Source organism: Saccopteryx bilineata, chromosome 11 (assembly GCF_036850765.1).
Source record: "Saccopteryx bilineata isolate mSacBil1 chromosome 11, mSacBil1_pri_phased_curated, whole genome shotgun sequence".
Classification (NCBI taxonomy): Eukaryota; Metazoa; Chordata; class Mammalia; order Chiroptera; family Emballonuridae; genus Saccopteryx; species Saccopteryx bilineata.
In genome coordinates this window covers 54,497,533-54,522,423 of record NC_089500.1, presented here as the reverse complement: position 1 = coordinate 54,522,423, position 24,891 = coordinate 54,497,533, and the positions used below count along the sequence as shown (strand labels likewise).

The 24,891-nt window shown below is 43.6% G+C and overlaps 1 pseudogene; it reads left to right on the top strand.

Annotated features, from left to right (window-relative positions):
• The first annotated feature begins 291 nt into the window (after positions 1-291).
• LOC136315602 (calponin-3-like) overlaps positions 292-24,891 on the top strand; it is a 44,329-nt pseudogene continuing 19,729 nt past the window's right edge.

Below are 24,891 nucleotides of genomic sequence, written 5' to 3'. Positions count from 1 at the left end.
TAGAATAGTGCTTTAGAAGAATTTGTCCCTATTTTATTTTGCAAATATAATTTCCACAGTAGCAATGGCAAACTAAAACCTTTCCTCTTGGGCTGTCAGAGTTGTCACTTGCTCCTCAGGCCTGGTCGTGCCTTCTGGGCGGACAGCACCGCAGTGAGGCCCCTGCTTGGTGTCACCTGCTGAACCTTTATTTTGCGTTGGGTGAAGCATTCATGGGTGAAGCATTCTCTTAATGAAACTAGATATTGTGGAGAATGCTTATGCATCTCATAATTAAGATGGCTCTTAATGATGAAAGTGTGTTTGTTGCTGCAATTAATTGAAAATAAGGTGTTTGTAAAGTGTCAGGTGAGGGATGTGGGAGACGGAGCAGCAGTGCGTGCATCTTTTCTTTGTTGCCGTTCCTAGCTGAATAGAATGTTGTTGTTTTTTGTTTTTTGTGGGTTTTTTTTGTATTTTTCTGAAGCTGGAAACGGGGAGAGACAGTCAGAGTCTCCCGCATGCGCCTGACCGGGATCCACCTGGCACGCACACCATGGGGCAATGCTCTGCCCACCAGGGGGCGATGCTCTGCCCCTCCGGGGCGTTGCTCTGCTGCAACCAGAGCCACTCTAGCGCCTGGGGCAGAGGCCAAGGAGCCATCCCCAGCGCCCGGGCCATCTTTGCTCCAATGGAGCCTTGGCTGCGGGAGGGGAAGAGAGAGACAGAGAGGAAGGAGGGGGGGAGGGGTGGAGAAGCAGATGGGCGCTTCTCCTGTGTGCCCTGGCCGGGAATCGAACCCGGGACTTCTGCACACCAGGCCGACGCTCTACCACTGAGCCAACTGGCCAGGGCCTTAGATAGAATGCTTTTAACTAGAGGGACAGATGGACAGTATGGCACTTTTATTCAGTGTTTGGGTGTGTACGCTATTATTATACCTTGTAAGATAATGATAGCTTTCTAGATTAAATCATTGCTGCCCTGAAGAACCTAACTGGGGACTGTGCTGCGGCGGCAGTGGGTGGAGGTTGGACCGGCAGGTGTGGGAGCTGGGAGACTGCTTCCAAGGGTGATCCATCAGGCGGAAGATCTCCGCAGTTCGATACAAGAGGAGACAGGTATGAGCATGGCACCAACTTACAGATGGGCTTAAAAGATGGCATAATTCCTCTGTGAACTCATAAACAAGCTACAGCTACGGCCAGGCTCGGTGAAGAAGGTCAACGTCAACGAGTCCTTGTTCAGCTGACCTCAGTGGTGAATACTGGTGACTTTATTAAAGCTCTTCAGGCTGATGTTATGAAGCCCTAGGTCAACATTCAAAGCAAATGATCTTTTTGAGAATGGAAACACGACCCCGGTTCACACCATGCTGCTGGCTCTAGCTGGTGTGACTAAAACAAAAGGCTTCCGTACCAACATGGACATTGGAGTGAAGTATGCAGAGAAGCAAACCTGATGTTTTGATGAAGGAAAATTAAAAGCTGGCCAAAGAGTCATTGGTTTGTAGATGGCCAGACAAGTATGAAAACCTATATGAATGGAGATGCTTTTATTATCTCAGAATGCAAACTGACAACCCTTGTGAGGAGACCACGATTAATTTGCAGCTGGGCACCAGCAAAGGAGTCAGCCAGGCCAGGATGTTAGTGCCAGGTACCCGAAGAGACATCTATTGACCAGAAGCTCACCTTACAGCCAGTGGACAACCCAACAATTTCTCTACAGATGGGTACCACCAAAGTCGCTTCCCAGAAAGGAATGAGTGTGTATGAGCTCAGGCAGCAAGTACATGATTCCAATTACCGTGCCACTCCAGCAGAACCTGTCATTCACAATGGACACCAAGGAATAGGAACACATGGGTTGGAAATTAGTGATAGCAGTTATCAGGCAGAATACCCAGATGAGTTACCATCTCAAGTACTGAGACGACTACCCCCTTGAGTACCAACATGGAGACCAAGGCATTAAATCAGGGGTCCCCAAACTACGGCCTGCGGGCCACTTGCGGCCCCCTGAGGCCATTTATCTGGCCCCGCCGCACTTCCAGAAGGGGCACCTCTTTCATTGGTGGTCAGTGAGAGGAGCATAGTTCCCAATGAAATACTGGTCAGTTGGTTGATTTAAATTTACTTGTTCTTTATTTTAAATATTGTATTTGTTCCCGTTTTGTTTTTTTACTTAAAAATAAGATATGTGCAGTGTGCATAGGGATTTGTTCATAGCTTTTTTTATAGTCCGGCCCTCCAATGGTCTGAGGGACAGTGAACTGGCCCCTGTGTAAAAAGTTTGGGGACCCCTGCATTAAATACTAGTCACAGAGAGGAGCTCAGTGTGTTGCCTATTGCTTTTATTCAATGAGAACTAAGCTAGCCTTGAGTAATTTTTATCTTGTCTACTTAAAAACACTTATTATGCTGCCTGACTGGTGGAGGTGTAGTGGATAGGGCATCAACCTGGGATGCTGAAGTCCCAGGTTCGAAACCCCAAAGTCACTGGCTTGAGCGTGGGCTCATGCTGCTTGAGTGCAGGCTTGCCAGCTTGAGTGCAGAGTTGCTGCCTTGAGCGTGGGATCATAGACATGACCCCATGGCCCCTGGCTTGAAGCCCAAGGTTGCTGGCTTGAGCAAGGGGTCACTGGCTCAATTGGAGCCTCCCAATCAAGAAACATATGAGAAGTGATGAACAACTAGAGTGATACAACTATGAGTTGATGCTTCTCCTTTCTCTCCCTTCCCGTCTTTCTCTCTCTGTCTGTCTCTCTTGCTAAAAAACAAACAAAACCTCCAAAAGCTATTACGCTTAATGTACCTAAAAGAAATATTGCCTTACATTTCTTTTTCCTTTTTATGCCTCTCCCTAAATAGTTGCCCCTGCGTGCTGTAGTTCTATTTTCAGTTGCTGTAACAGTAAAAATCCTACAGCATAACCAATATCTCGCATATGAAGTGAAAAGGAAGAAAGGAATACTGTGAAAATGGTGTGTTCTTGTACAGCTGATTCTTTTATTACAGAGCTATGCATTTTTACAAACTTATACTGAACATGTTGTTTTCAAACAGTAGGAAGCTTTTCTTTCTTTTTCTTCTCTCTCTCTCTTTCTCTCTCTCTCTCTCCCTTCCTCTCCTCTCCTCTCTTCTTCTCTCCTCTCCTCCCCTCCCCCTCCTCTCTACTCCCTCCTCCCCTCTTCTCCCCCCTCCCCTCTCCTCCCCTCCACCCTTCCCTCTTCTCCCCCTCTCCTCCCCTCCCCTCCCCCCTCCCTCCTATCCTCTTCTCCCCCTCCCCTCCCCCTCCCCTCTTCTCCTCCTCCCCTCCCCTACCCTCCCCCTCCCCTTCTCCTCCCCTCCCCTCCCTCTCCCCTCTCCCCCCTCCCTCCTCCCCTCTTCTCCCCCTCCCCTCCTCCTCCCCTCTTCTCCCCCCTCCCCTCCCCTCCCCTCCCCTCCCTCTCCCCTTCTCCTCCCCCCTCCCCTCCCCTCCCTCTCCCCTCTCCTCCCCTCCCCTACCCCCTCCCCTTCTCTCTCCCTCCCCTCTTCTCCCCTCCCCTCCCCCTCCCCTTCTCTCCTCCCTCCCCTCCCCCCTCCCCTCCCCTCCCCTTCCCTCCCCTGCCCTGCCCCTTTTTTTCTTGTTTAGTGTCTGGTTTCCACCTGGAAGATTAAACTCATGATTACAACTAATGGTGATATCTGCCAACTAAAGTGAAGATGAAGCATTTTGGAAATTCACGTCACTGTTTCTACAATATTCTTTGCTGATTTTTAAATAAACTCATGATCTGTATGCAAAAGTAAATAAAGCACTGAAATGAGGGGTGAGGCATTTTTGCTGGGTATCCACTTTGTGTACTGTGTGTGTAGGGGTGATGAACACAGACATAACCCCTGTCTTCATGGAGCATACAGTCTAGTGAGGGGACAGATACTCACAATCTCCTAAATAAATAGCTAAGGGAAAACTTTAAATATCTGATGAGGAAACCCAGCAGGTGTGCCTAGTATGGGTGTGTGGGTGAGAAGGGGCCCCTCTGAGGATGGATGGCTGCAGAGAGAAGCATGTGTGCACAGCAGCCCTCAGGGTGGATGTGGTGCCGTGGGGGGAGGGAGAGGAGGCCGGCGGGGGGGCAGGGGGCCTGGACCGGGTGGAGCAGCGGCTGCTCTGGTTTTCTTGCCACAGGAAGGCTTTGCAGGGTCTGAGTAGGGGTGTGGCACGATCGGCTTTACATTAGGAAGGGCCCACTCTGGCCGCCACCTACAGAATATTGTGTAGGTGCAGGACCAGTTAGGATGCCAGTGCAGGGGTTCAAGTGGGAGTCCTGCTGCTTGGACCAGGAGGTGCGTAAGGAGATGGACAGAAATGGAGGGACTTCAGGAGTATTTTAGAGGTAGAATTTACAAAGATGCTGATGGGTTGAAGGGTACAAGAAAGAAAAGAATCTGAGATTTACCCCCCTGATCTTTACCCCAGGGGAGTGGGTGAATTTTCAAAGATGGCCAAGACTAGGGAGAAGCAGACCTGGTGTCTTTGCTTTGACTGTTTGTCCAGAGCAAGGCCTTCTGGATATGGGTGATTTTACGGAGGTGGCTGTGGTTGTGACATGTGGCAAGTACTCAGCACTATCCTAGTCACCTGTGTCTGCAGTTTAGAATAAATTCCTTTCTCTTTTCTATAGCTGCTTAGCTCACACCTGACTTAATGGCCAGTCTGTCTGCCAATGGACAATGTGTTTAAGTACATGTAGTCTTAGAGCCTGCTATCAAGCAGCCTTTGTTGTAGCATTTTCAGTCCTGACCAGGAAGGTCTAAAATTGCTAGATATGCCGCATGGACCATTTATTACTCAGCTTCCCTACAACATGGAGTCTCAGCACCAATCCTAATACTGGGAGAGTCACCAAGTCCCTCAAAAGTCTCTGGTCTGACAATTATGAGCCATTGCTTATTCTTCATGGTTCCTTCTTTTATGAGTCCATCGAACTTAAAAATGGGACTTTCTGAAGTGACAGCATTTAAAAAACTACTTTTAGTCATTGTTGTTATAATTTATTTCTACATAAAGACCAGGGAGCAGACTATAAACAGGACTCCAGGTCTGTATAAACAAATCCCAGTTAGCACTAATGCCAGTCCCAGACCTAGTTCATAGATAAGCAAATATTCTGCCCTTGCCTTTGGTGTTCTAGATCTAGCCATGTGGTACATGACTTGGTGCTGTTGGGCAAATGCACCATAAGACCTAAAGCCAGGATCACCAATTTGGATGATGTCTAAAGGATGTAGGCAGGTAAGGGAAAGTGAGTGAAGCAGGCAGATAGAAGAAACACATAATACTCTTTATTTTGCTTTCATTTTCTCACCTTTGAAAACTTAGCATAGGTACTTGTCTTCTAAGAAGTTCTTTAAGTCCAAAGACAATAAGAGGGAGAAAAATCCCCATAGTGCTGTGGAGACAATAGGGGATAGTGGAGACTGTGGTAAACTAGGGATCTTATATGGTGTAAGCAGATAGTTATTTAAAACAAAAACAACTCAAGTTGAAAATCTGCATTTTAAAAAATTTGAAACTACCCTATTTAAAAATACAACCTCTCCAGGTGGTGGTGCAGTGGATAGAGCGTCAGACTGGGATGCTGAGGACCCAGGTTGAGACCCCCAAGGTCACCAGCTTGAGCGCAGGCTCATCTGATTTGAGCAAAAGCTCACCAGCTTGGACCCAAGGTCGCTGGCTCGAGCAAGGGGTTACTCGGTCTGCTGTAGCCCCATGGTCAAGGCACGTATGAGAGAGCAATCAATGAACAACTAAGGTGTTGCAACGCACAACAAGAAACTAATGATTGATGTTTCTCATCTCTCCATTCCTGTCTGTCCCTGTCTATCCCTCTCTCTGACTCTCTCTCTCTCTCTGTAAAGAAAAATAAAAGAAAAATACAAAAAATACTGGCTCTAACATTTTGGGACACTGCTAAAGTAAACAGAACATGTTTGCTAACCAGATACAGCATGTAGGCTGCCATTTTACAACCTGTGACTTGTGGGTCAGCTCTGCTATTAGCTGAATGTACCTTCCTTTTAATCAGGTTGCTTTTCTTGCTCATTATCAATGCCTTTCTTATTTATCATGAAGAAGAATACCAGCAAACATACCAGCTTCTTATTCCACCAGTTCCTGCCTAGTTAGTCTGATTTGATTAAATCTGGGAGCGAGGAGAGGGGAGCTGGTCAAGCGTTGTGACTCTATAAGGTGCTTACTTGTGTCTGGAGGTCGAGTTCTCAAATTTTGGGTGCGAGGAGTTTGTGTACTGACGGGCACGTGACTTTTTCTGTGATTGGAATGAGACAGTGTCTTATCTCACTTCTCTCTTGTTTTTGAATCGTTGCACGGCCTTTCTTGTGAATTTCCTCCTGTAGGAAGTCTCTCAGCCTCCCTGAACTCGTCTGCTCCCCTGTAGACACGCCCCCACATGCTTTCCCACCATGCTGTGCTGGTGTTCCCTATTGCACTGGAAAGGGCAGCCCCTTACTCTTCTGTGATCTCCAGGGAACTTTGGGGTTAAGTGAAGGCTTGCTCACTGCATCTTTCCAGAGCCTGACAGTTGCCTGACATGTGTTAGATACCCAGAAATGTTGAACAATTTCTAGTCAATTAGTGACAGACTCATACAGAGAAGAATTTACATAAAATCCCTAATCTTCTGGGATTCTGTGAGTGACCGGCTAAGACTTTGGGTTTGAGCATGGACTTTCAGCTACTCATTTGATTATTATTATGGTCACATATAAAGGAAATATATGTGTTCCTTGTACTTTATGGCAAAGAATATCTTTTAATTTCCTATCATTGCACCCTTTAGTCCTGGTCCAAGATATCACCAAGGTGAATTATTAGATACCAGCATAGCACTTTCAAATCTATATTTTATACTCTAAATTTCAAAGGATGGTTAGAACATATATATATATATATATATATGGAAATATATATTTCCTTTTATATATATATTTCCTTTTCTCTTCCAAATCTGTCAGTTTGCTGTGATTTTATTCCCAGAAGACATGTGGATGTTTTTCAAGCAGCTTAACACATACAATTGAAATCAGAATAGGAACCGTTAAGGCCAGAGTACCAGAAACTGAAAAGTCTTGGCTGGCATAGGAGAACATCCTTTTGCTAAGTGTACTTGGAAAAATTCCACACTTACAGATAATTTCCAAGTTGATGGACTTCTGTGTCGGGCCATGGGTACATTTTATTTGTTTTGTTAATTAAATGTCACAGGTATTTGGTATTTTTTAGAAAGATAATAGGGTAAAGTCATGCTGCTGGATTCTGCATCTTCTGTAAATAAGCAGCTGTTAGTTTGTACCTGTCCTGTGGATAGATGGTGGAAGCTTCCCATTTCCAGCTGGTTTCCACCTGATTTCCAGCTGATGCTGTTTTTGTTCCATGGCATGCCCCTCCATTTTGCTGCAGCTGATTATTTGTCATTTTGGGGGCTACTTTGTCCTTCCATTGTGAGGGTATCATTGTCAGTCTTCAGGACTGGCTTCCATCTGTGCAAACAAACAATGCCCATTCTGTAAGGTACATGATGAGAGGGAAAGAGAGAGAAAGCTGTGAAGGGTACAGTCATATATTAATCGGCAAGATGACTCACAAAGTGTTGTTAGGAGGCATAGTTTTTTTATTATTATTAAATTTAATGCAGTGACATTGATAAATCAGGGTATATATGTTGAGAGAAAACATCTCCAGATTATTCTGACATTTGATTATGCTGTATACCGCTCACCCAAAGTCAAATTGTCTTCTGTCACCTTCTATCTGGTTTTCTTTGTGCCCCTCCCCTCCCCCACCCCCTCTCTCTCCTTCCTTGCCCCTCCCCCCAACCCCCCCCCCCCCCGTTACCATCACATTCTTGTCCATGTCTCTGAGTCTCATTTTTATGTCCCATCTATGTATGGATTCATATAGTTCTTGGTTTTTTTCTGATTTACTTATTTCACTCTGTATAATGTTATCAAGGTCCATCCATGTTATTGTAAATGATCTGATGTCATCGTTTCTTATGACTGAGTAGTACTCCATAGTATATATGTACCAAAGCTTTTTAATCCACTCATCCTCTGAAGGACACTTGGGCTGTTTCCAGATCTTCGCTATTGTGAACAATGCTGCCACAAACATGGGGGTGCATTTCTCCTTTTGGAGCCGTTCTATGGTGTCCTTGGGGTATATTCCTAAAACTGGAATAGCTGGGTCAAAAGGCAGTTTGATTTTCAGTTTTTTGAGGAATCTCCATACTGTTTTCCACAGTGGCTGCACCAGTCTGCATTCCTACCAGCAGTGCAGGAGGGTTCCCTTTTCTCCACATCTTCGCCAGCACTTATTCTGTGTTGTTTTGTTGATGAGCGCCATTCTGGCTGGTGTGAAGTGATATAGTTTTAAGTTGGGTTTATGTCCAAAATAGTTGTCTTTAAAGTTTCTAGAACTTTCAGCTCAGATTCGCTGTAACTTCTATCATGGGGCAACTAGAACTTATGGAGAAGCTTTTGCTGTCTTGTATTTAACAACTTAGAGTGAACTTTTTTTTTAAATTTAGGGAGTTTGGAAGCCATCTAATTCATATTAGATAATTTTCTTTTACCCTGATGGGTTGCCCTGTGCATTGTAGATGTTTAGCAGCAGCATTTCTGGCCTCCACCCACTAGATGTCTGTAGCCTCCCACCCCACTTAATTGTGACAACCAAAAATATCTCCAGGCCTGACCTGTGGTGGTGCAGTGGATAAAGCGTCGACCTGGAATGCTGAGGTCGCCGGTTCAAAACCCTGGGCTTGCCTGGTCAAGGCACATATGGGAGTTGATGCTTCCTGCTCCTCCCCCTGTTCTCTCTATCTCTTTCCTCTCTCTCTAATAAAAATGAATAAATAAAATCTAAAAAAGTAAATAAAAAAATGTCTCTAGATATTTCCAGATTTCCTCATGCCTCTGGGGACAAGGAGGACAGAAACTCCCCTCCCCCTGAGGAGAACCACTTAGCTAATTCAGCCTTTTTTTTTATAGATGACAGATGAGAGGTCCAGTTGATATTAAGCAATGTGCCCAAAGTCGAAGTCCTTATGTTCGAATATGAATCAAAAAAACAAACTAACTTGAAGGAACTGGTCAAGTCAAAACTCATTTTTTACTTAAAAAATAAAAAAAGTTCTTAATGAGTGTGGTCCCTGTTTATGCTGTCTTTGCATGACTAGCCAAATATTTTATACAACTGCCGCCAAGGTTCCAACTATGGCAAAGACAGAAATTGTTAATAGCACTTCGAAAAGTAAAACAAGCTGTACAGTAACTGAAGTTTTACCACATGGATAAAATCGATGAAATTACTTGGTTTTGAGTTCTATCTTATTATGCCTTCATGCCCTTTCACTACCTCTTAAATTTCTAGTAATAGGATAAAAAGTCTTGTCCCAGATGTTTCTAATCCAGATCGCTTATTGCAGATGCCCAGGTGAGGGCCCAGTGGAAGGCCTGACTTACCCTCGTTTTCCGTTGAGTAACGACAGAGCTGGAACTGCGACTGGACCTTCCTGAACCCCATTCAAGTGGTTTTCTATTACAGCACGTTTACCTTTGTTTTCATAGCCAAGTTTTGCAAGAAAGTTGTGCTCGATAGCTTAGTGAATTTTTTTTTTCATTTTTCCGAAGCTGGAAACGGGGAGGCAGTCAGACTCCCGCATGCGCCTGCCCTGGCCGGGAATCGAACCTGGGACTTCTGCACGCCAGGCCGACGCTCTACCGCTGAGCCAACCTGGCCAGGGCCGCTTAGTGAATTTTATTCTAAGTCATAATTAACTCTGTGTGCTTGCACAGTTGAGTATCATGAAAACAGTAATATAAATATCTGCTAAGTTATTTATTCCATATGTATTTATTTGGTTTCTAGTTTGGCCAAGGGTATCCTAGGCTGTGGAAGATGAGATAAAGACACACAGACACGGAGGTGCTGGTCCTACACCCAGGAAACTCCAACCAGGGGTGCAGACTCAAATTTGAGGCTTCTCTGTATCACATTAGAAATGATGCACTGGTTTATTCTTGTATTTATTCATTCAACAGCGTATTGAGCAACTGGTGTGTGCCAGGCATTGGCACTGGGTACTCTGTTCTTTTGCCCAGGAAATAAAGCTGGGAGGGGATGGCACGTGTTGGTGAGTGGGCCCTCAGACTCGACGAGAGATGTGTGAGAAGTATCAGTGCCCATGCTGACAAGAGGGTCACCATGCTTTCTAAGAGTTACAGCTAGTGAGACTGTCCTCACCAAGTCCATAATTGACAAACGTTGTTCTGCTCCACAGATGGTACCCGAGAATCTGAGTATTGAAGGTCACACAGGGGCAGGGCAGAGTTACCTTTATGCCAGTTCTAGTCTCTGTCAGCTGGGTCAGACAGCACTCCTTCAGAGACCATGTGTCACACATGAAGAAACAGCCAAGGTTTTAATCAACCCCTTGTAGGGATGAGTGCTGTGTCAGGGTTGTGTTATAACTGTATTGTTTATGTAACCACTGATAGCATATGGCACAGAAGAAGAAAGATAGGGTTACTTTCTGACAATTGAAAAACCCCTGTCTCTTCTCTGAATGTCTGAATGTTCTCACTGTGTGTTGTATCGCAAGTGAAGATAAAAAGTTCTCCAAAACAGGCCCTTCTGTATGAGCATTACAAAGTTCTCCAACTTTTCCTCAGGCTAAATATCTAAAAATGTCGGTCAAGACTAAAAATAAAAAGAAATAGTTTATAAGCTATTTTAAGAGATGATTTAATTCACTCACATTCTTCAGATATTCTGATTTTTATCCAATCCACTTCAAACTTTTCGTAATGAAGTTTTCTGTATTTAAATAAACGCGTAGGTCCCTTTTATATCCCTCCTCCTCAGGACCAACCTTTCCTACAAGCATTGATATACTTTCTTCTGGGACTGAAAATGAGAAAATCATTTGAAGAGGTGACAGAAAATTGAGGGGGTTTTTTTTGTTCCCAGAGTTTGAACTTATTCCCACCCCCCACCCCCTGCCAAGGGTAAAATAAAAGCTTAAATGAATGGCCTGGGGTGTGCCTGCCACCTCTGTTTCCTTTTTACTCGCTTGTTGAACCTACTATAGGAAGAACCAAAGTAGAATAATGTTTGTGAGTGTTACAGATCAGGAGTTCCAATTGTATCAGCATCAACCCTTTGACACATATTTGGAACACTTCCCTCAGTATCTTGAAATTAAATTCATAGGAAAATAACTTACTTATATATACTTTCAAAAAAAACAATATAATGCCCATATATAATAAAATAGAGAAATATATGGCAGGTAATTTATAATAAAGTGATAGTATATTTCTAAGTGTTTGGACTCTTAGAGAATTAAATGCAGTTGTTGTATGCTTGTACTTATGCGTCCATTCATCTATATGTGAAAGCAACTCATGAAAATGCTGACTCAGGTGGATTGTATCCCTGAGAGGAATCTGAGAAGAGTTGTGTTCATTGACATCACTTTCTGAAACATGCAAAATAGTTGCTAAAGTTTCACAATGAACAAAGGAAGACCTTTTGTCAGTCTACACATTGTTGCATCCTGGGAAAGACACTAAATGGTTTTTGATTATATATAAAGTGGAGTTATGCTCAGGATTTAGAGAAGCATAAATAGGTTTTCACATATACGAATGTCAAGAGAGACTGTCACCTTTGCAGTACTCTAATCCATGTTTTTATTTTAAAATAGAAATTGAGAAAATTAGTTTTAGTACGTAGGGTTTACCCACATATGGTTTGCCTATAATATACAAGTCCTTATAGGCAAACTATTTTTACTCCTCATTTATACTTATATCTTATAGCTTCTCTTCTTGCCCAGTTCAGTTGTTAGTCTGGGCAGGTTTTGAAGTTTGTGGTGAGAATGGGGGTGGGATTGGATTCCAGTACATTCTTAAGGCCGATGACAATGTAAGAAACAACAAGAATGAAAACTTCCCCGAAATGTTAATGGTATATGACAACTACTGTAGTTAAAATTCAGAGAATGAAATTATAAGATGTAGTAATGTCTGTAAGTGTACTTGTAAGGACTAAAAATTAAATACGACCATGTACTGATGTTGTACCCCTACACACCTACACATTCACACTAGTATATGACAATTTTGGGTTTGTTATTGATTTGATGGCCATCACTGTCTATGAGAGATGAAAAGGCATATTCCTCATTCAGTCTAATTTGCTTGCCACTGTATAGTTAGAATCAAATATAATTCAAGATTGTATTTAAAGAGTAGAGTTTATGGTGTTATGAAGTGTTTTTCTAATGATGCAAACAGAGTGAGAGTAGGCTAACTTATCAGGTAACTGAAAAGTGTGTCCTAGTCCAGAAGTGCAAATGGGAGTTTATTAGCTTTTGATGCTTAACTGCGAAGATGGAGAAAACTTGGGAATGTAAGAAGGTGGCTTAGTGAGTTTAGTCTCTGTCACTGTCTTCATTGAGGATGGAGTTCAGAACCTGGTGCCTCTCTGAACCTGGCTGTAGATTACAGTTCTTTTTTTTAAAATTTATTTACAGAGACATAGAGAGGGTCAGAGAGAAGGATAGATAGGGACAGACAGACAGGAACAGAGAGAGATGAGAAGCATCAATCATTAATTTTTCGTTGCAACACCTTAGTTGTTTAGTTGTTCATTGATTGCTTTCTCATATGTGCCTTGACCATGGGCCTTCAGCAGACCGAGTAACCCCTTGCTCGAGCCAGCGACCTTGGGTCCAAGCTGGTGAACTTTGCTCAAACCAGATGAGCCTGCTCTCAAGCTGGCGACCTTGGGGTCTCGAATCTGGGTCCTCCGCATCCCAGTTTGATGCTCTATCCACTGCCCCACTGCCTGGTCAGGCTGTAGATTACAGTTCTGAGAAAGTGTGTGTTGATTAGGGGGGTTGAGCATTAAGTCATTTTATTAATTATTGCTTCTATATGCTGAGCTTTTTGGTAAGCTTCCTGAGTAGTTTACAAAAGTCAGACTGATAAGATTTTTACAGTCATTCATTTTTGATATCATCTTTGGCCTTTCTTTCACTTTTTTTTTCTTGGTCTCTTGTATCTAAGGCTAATTGTGGAAATATCTGGTCAGAATGCATTAAACGGTTTATCAACTAGTATGGATTTACACCTCAACCAGAAGTAAGGGAAGCAGAGAAAATTGGCATACTAAATTGTTTAAGGCTCACTCCTTGAGTTTTGGAAGGCTGTTGATAGTCTAAATTTTGGTAGATTGAACATAAAAGAATGTTTCAAATTTGTGATGCAGAATATTCGAATTTAAGGTCATCTTACCCCCACATTTCTTTTTAGTGCTATATGAAGTGCATTTTTAAATTTTAGTATTTCTATAGTATTTTATATTTTAGAACACGTTCTTATGGATTTCATTTATTGCTTTTTAAAGCATATGCTGATATTACTACACAGTGATTTCTCAAGGTCAGAGGTATTAGTGGCCATTAACTCCTAGCCATAGTGTTCAAGAGATCTCTCTGTTTTTTAAATCTTTAGCCAAACAAAAAAAATTATGTTTTGCAGGTCATTACTCAGAATTTCTGTAAAAGAAGAAATGGTTTTATGAGGGAACTAAAATTACTACTATCCTGAATATTTCAGTATATCATACAGAGAAAATTCCTATGAAAGACCTTTATAAGATTAGCTGAATAAAGTTTACTTTGTTAATTTTCTATTAGCTGTGTTACCTAAAAAGAGTTTATCTTCTAAGATGTGAGTATAGTGAAAGTTGACATTTTCTCTGCGTTTGAGAAGATGGCAACTGCTGAGCTTTCTTTGTTAAAGTATATCCAGCCAGTTGAGATGAAAATGGGTTGGAAATAAATGGTTATGATTGACAGTGACTATGCAGTAAAAAACCCTTTAAGAACAAAGCCTCTTACACAGTTAGGTGGCACTGTTTCCTTTTTCTTTTCAAAGATTTAACTAAGTGTAATTAAAATATAAAGAGGTTTCATGTGGCCTTATTTAGATTGAGCTAGATTAAAAACAAATAGGAAAAGTAAATTAGAAACCAGTTTGAGGTTAAAATCCAGCACCCATCTTTAATTGAAACCTATCTTCCAGCCCACGAGCAGAAAGCGACTGGTTGTTTTAGGGCTGCTGAACAAACCCTGAGGTGCTCTCTGGCGTTGCTCAAGACAAGGGTCAAGGGTCAGGAGTACCAGTGTCTTCCAGGGTCCCTGCAGGAACTCGAGTAGGTGGAGGGGCCTGGGTCGGGCTGGGTGGGAGCCCCGCGCCTCCTCAGAGCGCACACCTGCGGGGCCTGTGGACTGGGGCCTCCGGGAACGTCAGTCGTGTTGTCAGGTCTAATTTGTGTGTGCGTTTGTTTGTTTGTTCCTCAGTTGAAGTCAGGAATCTAATTATTTAAAATGTGTGTGTAATTTCCTGGGTTTTAAAACATAGTGTGAGGCACAAACAAAACATCAGCGGGACTGAACTGGGTCCAGATTGCCAGTCTGAGGCACTGGCATGGGCCCCAAGAGCAGGGAGGCGAGAAGTGGGGGGGGGTCTGTCCCAGCAAGTTCAGAGCATGCTGGCTTTTCTTTGCCTGTGTGGAGTATAAGGAATTGATAATGGGGCTCAACTCCACGAAGAGGCTGGAAGCCCGATACCAGGCCCAGGTTGTCCTGAACCTGACAGTAGGGAGTGACGCTTCACTCCACAGCTGCTTGCAGGATATCACAGTGGTGTGCCACCCGCAGAGAAGGAGAGGTCCCCAACGCTCCACTTCCCACTCGACGCTGTCCTGTCATAGCCGTCCTCAGTCCATTCCACGCAGACCATCTCTCTTCTTTGTCCTGTAAACTTACAACCCTTAGTATGTGAAGCAGAGGTTCCCAGATTTGGGGCTGTTTTATATACCAATAAAACTATATGTGAGCTTGTAGAGAGTTGCCAGCTTTTTATTTTCCATGAACAGATAAAAAAAGAAACCAGCTATCATGTACAACCTCCTCTTAAGAAGATCACCTTAACAATAACAATGTAGCAGGGAAATCACTTTAGAACAGTGGGAGATGTTTTATTCCAAAAAAGGATAGGTGACCGTCTTTAGCAAACAGACACAGAAGCAGAAAGGGTGCTATGAGAAACTTCTCAGATGTGACAAGTTTTAGTATAATTTTAAAAATTATTTTTATGATATTACACTGTGATACCAGTGTTTCATATAAATCATTTTCTTGATATGGATCTTTCAATTTGGGGCGCTGTGGGTGATACTTGAAACAAAGATAGGGTGCCCAGTTTTATGATTGAAAAACCCAACTTAAAACAGGTACATATGAATATTGAGAAAAAGAAGCAGCTACTTTGCTCAGCATGTACTTTGCATAATATAGGCTGCTTGTTAGTCTGAGTAGTTTTTAAAATATCATGTGGTCCCTGGCCGGTTGGCTCAGTGGTAGAGCACTGGCCTGGCATGTGGATGTCCCGGGTTCGATTTCCGGTCCGGACACACAGGAGAAGCTCCCATCTGCTTCTCCACCCTTCCTTTTCTCACTTCTCTCTCTCTCTTTTCCTCTCCTGCAGCAATGGCTCGATTGGAGCAAGTTGGCCCTGGGTGCTGAGGGTGGCTTCATTGCCTCTGCCTCAGGTGCTAAGAAGAGCTTGGTTGCTGAACAACGAAGCAAGGACCCAGATGGGCAAAGCATTGTCCCCTACTGGGCTTGCCAGGTTGAGCCAGGTTGGGGCTCATGCTGGAGTCTGTCTCTGTGCCTCCCCTCCTCTCACTGAGTATACATAAATATAGTGTGTGTGTGTTTACTGTTTCAGTGTTTGTCTCCAGTGTTCTGAGTTGTTGTGCTCAGAGTGGGGAGGGTGCTCTGTGCTTTTGCACCTCTCCGTTGATTGTCTTGTGGACACTTGACTGGTCCTCTCGCATCCATCCTGCCTCCTACTGCGCTCTCTGTACTGCCTTTGATGTCTGCATTCATCTGAGTTTCATCTTAGTCTCTTTTGTTTTTCTGCTCATTCTTCAGCAGTTTTTGTTGAGTTTCTCAGAATTACTAAACATCTGTTTTTACACTTAAAATGTTTACATCTTTCAGAGGACATTGAACGATGCCCCGCTGACTCTGACATCCTGCTCAGTGTGTTACAGCTGTGTGAACGCAGGCAGCTGTTTCACGCGCCTCAGCTTCCTCAGCTTTAGGAGGGGATGGCAGACGGGTCATGGCGAAGATGAGATAACTTTCTAGGCAAAAAATGTTTAGAATACAGTCTATAGATAGCTATTGTTCAGTAATTGTCAGAAACTGGTTATCTCTTGTTACGCTTACGTACTGTAATGTTGTCCCCAGTGGGTGATATATTTAGTTACACCCTGCAGAATTAGATACTTATTCCCCAAAATAATAAGTAAATACATTCTGAGAAACATATTCTTTTCTCGGGAAGGTGACTGCCTTTGCCTGTCTGTCACAGGAGTGGTTGTCACCTGGTGATCACAGGTGCTTCTTTGTTTGGTGGCTGCAGCATGCTCATGAAATGCACACCCTCCTTAACCGTCCTGTGTAGAGCAGTTTGGACTCTTCTGGGTGGAGTGAAGGTGCCATCAAGGGCCCACCAAGTGGGTGGAGGCAGATCGGCACCTGGGAGTCCAGGCTGCAGAAGAGGTTCTGCCATTGCCTCTCTGGGCAGCACCTAGCACTCTGGGCCGTATTCTGAAGTTCCAGGTCCTCAATGGCCATTCAATGGCATGCAGTCAAGGATCCCTCTGGAGGCTGGTGACAAACCAGGCTGGTCTGTATGAGGGGTGCCCTGAGGTTTTGTATTACCCATGCAGCCATGCAGTAACTGTTTACAAATTATGTAAATGATATTAAAAGAATTATGCAATTAAAAGAATGATACTCTGTTTGAATCTTCTTTTGGGAGATACTTTCTTTTTTTTTTTTTTTTTTACAGAGGCAGAGATAGACAGGGACAGACAGACAGGAACAGAGAGAGATGAGAAGCATCAATCATCAGTTTCTCGTTGTGCATTGCGACTTCTTAGTTGTTCATTGATTGCTTTCTCACATGTGCCTTGACCGCGGGCCTTCAGCAGACCGAGTAATCCCCTGCTGGAGCCAGCGACCTTGGGTCCAAGCTGGTGAGCCTTGCTCAAACCAGATGAGCCCGCGCTCAAGCTGGCGACCTCGGGGTCTCGAACCTGGGTCCTTCCGCATCCCAGTCCGACGCTCTATCCACTGCGCCACCACCTGGTCAGATACTTTCTCTTGATAATTTCTTTTTTATTATTTTTTTATTTTTCTGAAGCTGGAAACAGGGATAGACAGTCAGACAGACTCCCGCATGCGCCCGACCGGGATCCATCCTGCACGCCCACCAGGGGCGATGCTCTGCCCACCAGGGGGCGATGCTCTGCCCCTCCGGGGCGTCGCTCTGCCACGACCAGAGCCACTCTAGCACCTGGGGCAGAGGCCAAGGAGCCATCCCCAGCGCCCGGGCCATCTTTGTTCCAATGGAGCCTTGGCTGCGGGAGGGGAAGAGAGAGACAGAGAGGAAGGAGGAGGGGTGGAGAAGCAAATGGGCGCTTCTCCTATGTGCCCTGGCCGGGAATCGAACCCGGGTACCCCGCACACCAGGCCAACGCTCTACCGGTGAGCCAACTGGCCAGGGCCTTGACTAATTTCTTAAATACTAATAATTCAGTTTTGGAATGTAAGCTATCTTCATTTACTGTAATAAGATCAAAATTGTATTCTTGTTTCTTAATTCATATGGGTTGGATTTTTTTTAACCCAAGAAGAAAAGAAAGCATTGATTAATATGGATTGTGGATATGCCAGTGTTAGTACTAGAAGTACTTGGGTTCAAGCCTTCATCCTGCTCAGTGCTAATTATGAAAGCTTGGGAAGGAAATAATTTTACAATGCTGTGCTCTTCTCTGCTTCTTTATTGCAGATAATATCCCTTGGGATTAAATTATAAAAGTAATCAAAAGGAAAACTGAATATAGAATACCCTTGTGATATGGTAATATGTTTAGCTGTTCTGAAGTAAAAGGTTTTTTATAGTGTTTAATGTGATTTTACTCCTTCAAAAGTGAAAGTTACATCAACTTTTCAAATGCTGCTACTACTAATCTTAGTTTTTAAGATCCATGATTAAAATTAACGCACCAAACGTACTGCAGTGCGTGTTTTTAGTCTTGAGAACAGTAGATGGGGTAGTCAGGCACACTTGTCACAAGTCTTGTGTCAGACATGTCACTTTATTAATAAGTACACTTTTTAAAATGAAGGAGAAATTTTCCCAAACTCAAATGAATGACCTTTTGCATCTCACACTGCACACACATTTCTCCCTCTTCTCTCTGTGTGTGTTAGTAAGCCTGGGCCGATCTTTTAGCCATCTTTGCCCCAAGAACCCAGAAAATATTTGATGAAATATGTGGCAAACTGAATGCCACAGAGTGTGATGAATAGAAATAAGACAAATGGTCAGCTAAGCTAGCATAATATGATGGAAGAGACGAGGCTGTTGGTTCGTGAGTAATAATCATTTATCAGTGTTGGAGGAGATCCAAGAAGTAACAGTCTCATGTAATATTTCATAAAACAATAGAGCAGACAGTAGGGAAAGAAATCTGTATGTATGCCAAGGTATTGACAACAGTCAATTTTGTAAAGAACAAGGTACATTCTTTTGTGTATTGAGAGAATTAATTGATTTTCTTTCTTTTTTTGTGACAGAAACACAGAGAGAGAGAGACAGACAGAGGGACAGATAGGGATAGACAGGAAAGGAGAGAGATAAGAAGCATCAATTCTTCATTGTGGCTCCTTAGTTGTTCATTGATTGCTTTCTCATATGTGCCTTGACCTGGGGGGGGGAGGTTACAGCAGAGCAAGTGACCACTTGCTCAAGCCAGCGACCATGGGCTCAAGTCAGCGACCTTGGCTTTCAAGCCAGTGACCTTTGGGCTCAAGTAAGTGACCACAAGGTAATGTCTATGATCCCACACTCGAGCCAGCAACCCCGCTCAAGCTGGTTAGCCCCTGCTCAAGCCAGAAGTGCCGCCCTCAAGCCGGTGACCTTGGGGTTTTGAACTGGGTCCTCTGCATCCCAGTCCGATGCTCTATTCACTGTGCCACCACTTGGTCAGGCTAAATTTATTTTCTTGAGATTACATTGGAAAAACCTGTAAGCAAATGATCTTTTTCCGTATTTCATATACTGTAGTCCCATATGTGCACTGAACAATCTTAAAAATAATATAATATGGGAGAATTGGGCTAGTTTATTCTTGATGGTAAGGTGTGATCTCTGTCTCTTTTGGGGGATGTTGTTCTTTTGCTTTTAGTAGATCTACAAAGTTGATGGATTAGGTAATTATGGTAGCATTATTTCAAGTTGAGTTACTTGCTATCTTGTATATAATATTTGTGTTTTTTCTCCACAAACGGTTATTGGGAGCCTAATGTGCCAGGCACTGTTGTAGGTGTTTGGGTACATCAGTAAACAAATACACAATAGTCCTTTGTGTCACTTACGTCCCCATGCAGGAGAGATAGTCAGCAACTGATACAAATACTAACTAGCTAACTTATTTAGTGTTCTAAAAGGTGGTAAATGTTAGGGAAAGAGAACAAATACTGCAGGGTAAGAAGTTTGGAGATTGCTAGACAGATAGATACGGGCTCCATGAGGTGAGATTCCAGCGAAGGGTATGATGCCTGGGAAAGAGGTCCAGAGAGGGAGCAGCTAGAGGGCCCGGAGGCCCGAGGGTGCTGGCCATGCTGAGGGCCAGTCTGGAGACTGTGTGGCAGGGACAGTAGTAGGCAGTGAGTGTGCAGAAGAGAGTTTGGGGTGAGGGAGGAGACGTGAGCCCTTTGGTGGACTCTGTTTATGCTGACATAGGGAGCCCTGCCAGGGCTTGGGAAGGGGGTTGACATGGATGCAATCTCTTCCTAAGACTATTGCACTGGCTGTAAAGTGGAGAACAGGTGCTTAGCAATACCTGCTAGGGAGGCTGTTATCCAAGATGGGTTAGCTCTGACTACAGTAATGTAAGTGCTGAGGAGTGGCTGTTTTCTGGACGCATTATGAAGGTAGAGACAAGGGAGTTTCCTGGTTGACTGGATGTGGTTGAAAGGGGTGCATTACAGCTCCATGGTTTCTGACACATAGGTGAGAGTTGCCATCTGGGGTGGAGAAGGTCTTGGGTGGGGCAGGCGATTGCTGTATCAGTTAGTGTGAGTAAAGCTCTTAGAACAGGATCTGCTCATGGTAAGTATTCAAGTATATTAGCGTCTGTCATTGGTATTAGTTGTAATATCAAATAGTAACTGAATAGTAACAGGAAAGAAGGCAACTTTTTTTTTTGGTCTTCTGTTCTAGTGCTTTCTCTGGTCTCCTCTCATTTCTTCTTTTCTCTCGTTCCTGATAAGAAAAGCTGACACCTGGACCTCACTGTTTGCTGCATCTCTGGGCTCAGTGGTCTTGTGGGGAGGACTCAGGATGTCATGATGTACCATAATTTACTCTTGAAATTTCCATATTGTCAGGCATCCACTTTTTTCCCTCCCGAAACTTGTCTTCAAATAATGCTGCATTAAACATCCATGAACATATGTTATTCAGCTCTTCCCACATTGCTGGACATTAACTATTTTCATATTTTATTCACAAATAATGCCAAAATATCCATCTGTAATTTGTTTGTTCTGTATACTGACACTTTTAGTTTTGTGACAGAGTCCTAGGAGTGGATTCTTGAGTTAACGGGTATATGTATTTTTATATTAATACATGTTTTCAGACTGCTTTCTTTTTAAATAATATATTTATTTACCTTTGACAAAATTATATATATTTGTCATACAACATGAAGTTTTGATACATCTAAACATTGTAAAATGATTGCCAAAATTAAACTAACACACCCATTACCTCCCACATTTATACCTTTGTGTGTGTGTGGTGAGAATATTTGATGTTAACTCTCAGTGGAATTCAAGTATATAATACATTACTATGAACTGCAGTGACTACTGTATCTATATCAGGTTTCTGAACTCACCATATACATCTTACAACTGAAAGTTTATACACTTTGATTAATGTTTCTTCTTTTCCTCCACCTTCTAGCCTCTGGTAACCACCATTTTCCTCTCTGTTACTATGAATTTGACTTGTTCCCCCCCCCTTTTTCTTTTTATAGATTCCACAAATAGAGAGATCCTGTGATAGTTGTCTTTCTGTGTCTGGCTTATTTCACTTAGCGTAATGTCCTCCACATTTATCCACGCAAATGGCAAGATTTCCTTCTTTGATGAGGCTAAATAATATTCTCGTTGGTGTCATTTTCTTTTATCCCTTCATCTGTTGATGGTCACTTAGGTTGTGTCCATATCTTGGCTGCTGTGACTAATGCTGCAGTGAAAATGGCAGTGCAGATGTCTCTTTGGGGTAGTGATTTTATTTCCAGAAGCAGGATTGCTGGGTCTTATAGTAGTTCCATTTTTAACCTTTGGGGGAACCTCCAGATTCCCACAGGGTGCACAAGGGTTCCCTTTCCTCACATTCTTGCCAACACTTATTTTTCTGACCTTTTGATAATAGCAGTTCTAACTAACTAGTGAGGTGATGGTATCTCGTTGTAGTTTTGATTTGCATTTTTCTAATGATTAGTGATGCTGAGTATCTTTTCACATACCTGTTGACCATTTATATACCTTCTTTGGAAAGTGTCTACCTGGGTCCGTTGCCCATTTAACTTTTTTTTATACTATCGAGTTGAATTGTATGAGTTTTTATATAGTTTGGATTTTTTCTTCTTATTATTTTTTGGGGTATGTTTGTTTTTGAGCTCTATTGAGATATAATTGATACGTAACATTGTGTAAGTCTAATATGTATAATGTGTTGATTTGCTATTACCCCCTTATCACATATATGGTTTGTAAGTATTTTCCAGCTGTTGGGCAAACCAGTGTTTTTCAGGTGTGTTTAGGTTTGCTCGTTTGTATTGGGACAGCACTATGTGTGTATAGTCCAGGGGTCCCCAAACTTTTTACACAGGGGGCCAGTTCACTGTCCCTCAGACCGTTGGAGGGCCAGACTATAAAAAAAACTATGAACAAGTCCCTATGCACACTGCACATATTTTATTTTAAAGTAAAAAAACAAAATGGGAACAAATACAGTATTTAAAATAAAGAACAAATAAACTTAAATCAACAAACTGGCCAATATTTCAATGGGAACTATACTCCTCTCACTGACCACCAATGAAAGAGGTGCCAGAAGTGTGGGGGAGGGGGGCAGATAAATGGCCTCAGGAGGCCACATGTGGCCCACCGGCCAGGCAATAGTTTGGGGACCCCTGGTATAGTCTATGGAAGGCTGCATGCTTGCCCTCAGGGCAGCAGACTGAAAATTATGAATTGCCTTCCTCCATGGGGAGGGGCAATTGTTTGCAGAAGGGGTATTTTCAACCAGCCTGTTTGGCTAGAGAGTGCTGAGGGGCTTGGGAGTCCTGCTGAGGCTGTTGGGGGGCCTGTGAGTCTGGAGGGTGAGTCTGGAGAATGAGTCTGGGTTGTGGAACTGGAGACCTAGTCCAGGCTTGGGAGCCCTGAGAGAAAGGGAAGAGGTTTTCCCTGTCTGTTTGTTCATCTGCCATTAGGAGACTTTAATAAACGGAATGGCCCACCACTTTCTGGCTCCACAGTTCTTTTACTGTCGGCCCGAATTCAGTATGAACCTGCATGGCCACTGCGGTGGCCACTGGCCTTACCCTACCATTCTGTCGATTGCCTTTTATTTTAATGGTTGTTTCCTTTGCTGCAGAAACCTTTTTTTTTTTTTTTGTATTTTTCTGAAGTTGGAAACGAGGAGGCAGTCAGACAGACTCCTGCATGCACCTGACCAGGATCCACCCGGCATGCCCACCAGGGGGCGATGCTCTGCCCATCTGGGGCGTTGCTCTGTTGCAACCAGAGCCATTCTAGTGCCTGAGGCAGAGGCCATGGAGCCATCCTCAGCGCCCGGGCCAACATTGCTCCAATGGAACCTTGGCTGCGGGAGGGGAAGAGAGAGACAGAGAGGAAGGAGAGGGGGAGGGGTGGAGAAGCAGATGGGCGCTTCTCCTGTGTGTCCTGGCCAGAAATCGAACTCGGGACTCCGGCATGCCAGGCTGACGCTCTACCACCGAGCGAACCGGCAGGGCCTACAGAAACTTTTTAGTTTGATGTGGTTTCACTTGTTTGGTTTGCTTTGTTACATGTGCTTTAGGTTTCCTGTATTTTTCTGAAGCCGGAAACGGGGAGAGACAGTCAGACAGACTCCCGCATGCGCCCGACCGGGATCCACCCGGCATGCCCACCAGGGGGCGACGCTCTGCCCACCAGGGGGCGATGCTCTGCCTCTCCAGGGGGTCACTCTGTTGCGACCAGAGCCACTCTAGTGCCTGGGGCAGAGGCCAAGGAGCCATCCCCAGCACCCGGGCCATCTTTGCTCCAGTGGAGCCTCGGCTGCGGGAGGGGAAGAGAGAGACAGAGAGGAAGGAGAGGGGGAGGGGTGGAGAAGCAGATGGGCACTTCTCCTGTGTGCCCTGGCCGGGAATCCAACCCGGGACTTCTGCACACCAGGCCGACGCTCTACCACTGAGCCAACCGGCCAGGGCCTGTGCTTTAGGTTTCATATCCAAAAATTGACAAGACCAATGTTATGGACCCTTTCCCCTCTGTTTCTTTCTAGGATTTTAGAGTTTCAGGTCTTATGTTTAAGTCTTTAATCCATTTTGAGTTAATTTTTGTGTATGGTATAAGAAAACGGTCTAATTTTATTGTTTTACATCTGGATATCCAGTTTTCCCATCACCTTTTATTGGAAGGACTGTCTTTCCCCCATTGTATATTATTGTTACCTGTTTAAAAGATTAGTTGACTGTGTATGCATGGGTTTGTTTCTGCATGTATCTGTTCCATTGGTCTATGTGCATGTTTTTATGCTGATGCTATATATATAACATATATATTTATTTGTATATATATATAAAATATATTTTTTTAGAGAGAGAGAGAGACAGGAAGGGAGAGAGGGGGAGGAGGGAGATGAGAAGCATCAATTCATAGTTGCTTCAGTTTCGTTTTCTTTTTTTTAACTGATTGCTTCTAATTCGTGCCTTGACCTGGGGCTTCAAGCTGAGTCCTTTGGGCTTCAAGTAAGAGACCTTTGGGCTTAGGCCAGTGACCCTGGGATCATTTTGATGCTCCATGCTCAAGCTGGCAAGCCTGCTCTCAAGTGGGACGAGCCCATGCTCAAACCAGTGAACTTAGAGTTTTGAACCTGGGTCCTCAGCATCCAGGCTGATGCTCAATCTTTTGTGCCACCATCGGTCAGGCATTATCTAGTTTTTATTACAATAGCTTTGTTTTATAGGTTGAATTCAGAAAGTGTGATGTTTCCAGCTTTGTTCTTCTTTCTAGAGATTACTTTAGCTATTTTGAGTCTTTTGTGGTTTCATATGAATTTTAGAATTTTTTTCTATTTCTGTGAAAAATAGCATTGGAATTTTGATGATTGCAATTAAATTGGTATATTGCTTTGGATAGAATGGACATTTTTTTTTTAATTTTTATTTTATTTATTCATTTTAGAGAGGAGAGAGAGGGGGAAAGAGAGAGAGAGAGAGACAGAGAGAGAGGAGAGAGAGACAGGGGGGAGGAGCTGAAAGCATCAACTCCCATATGTGCCTTGACCAGGCAAGCCCAGGGTTTTGAACCAGCGACCTCAGCATTTCCAGGTCGACGCTTTATCCACTGCGCCACCACAGTCAGGCAGGACATTTTAACAA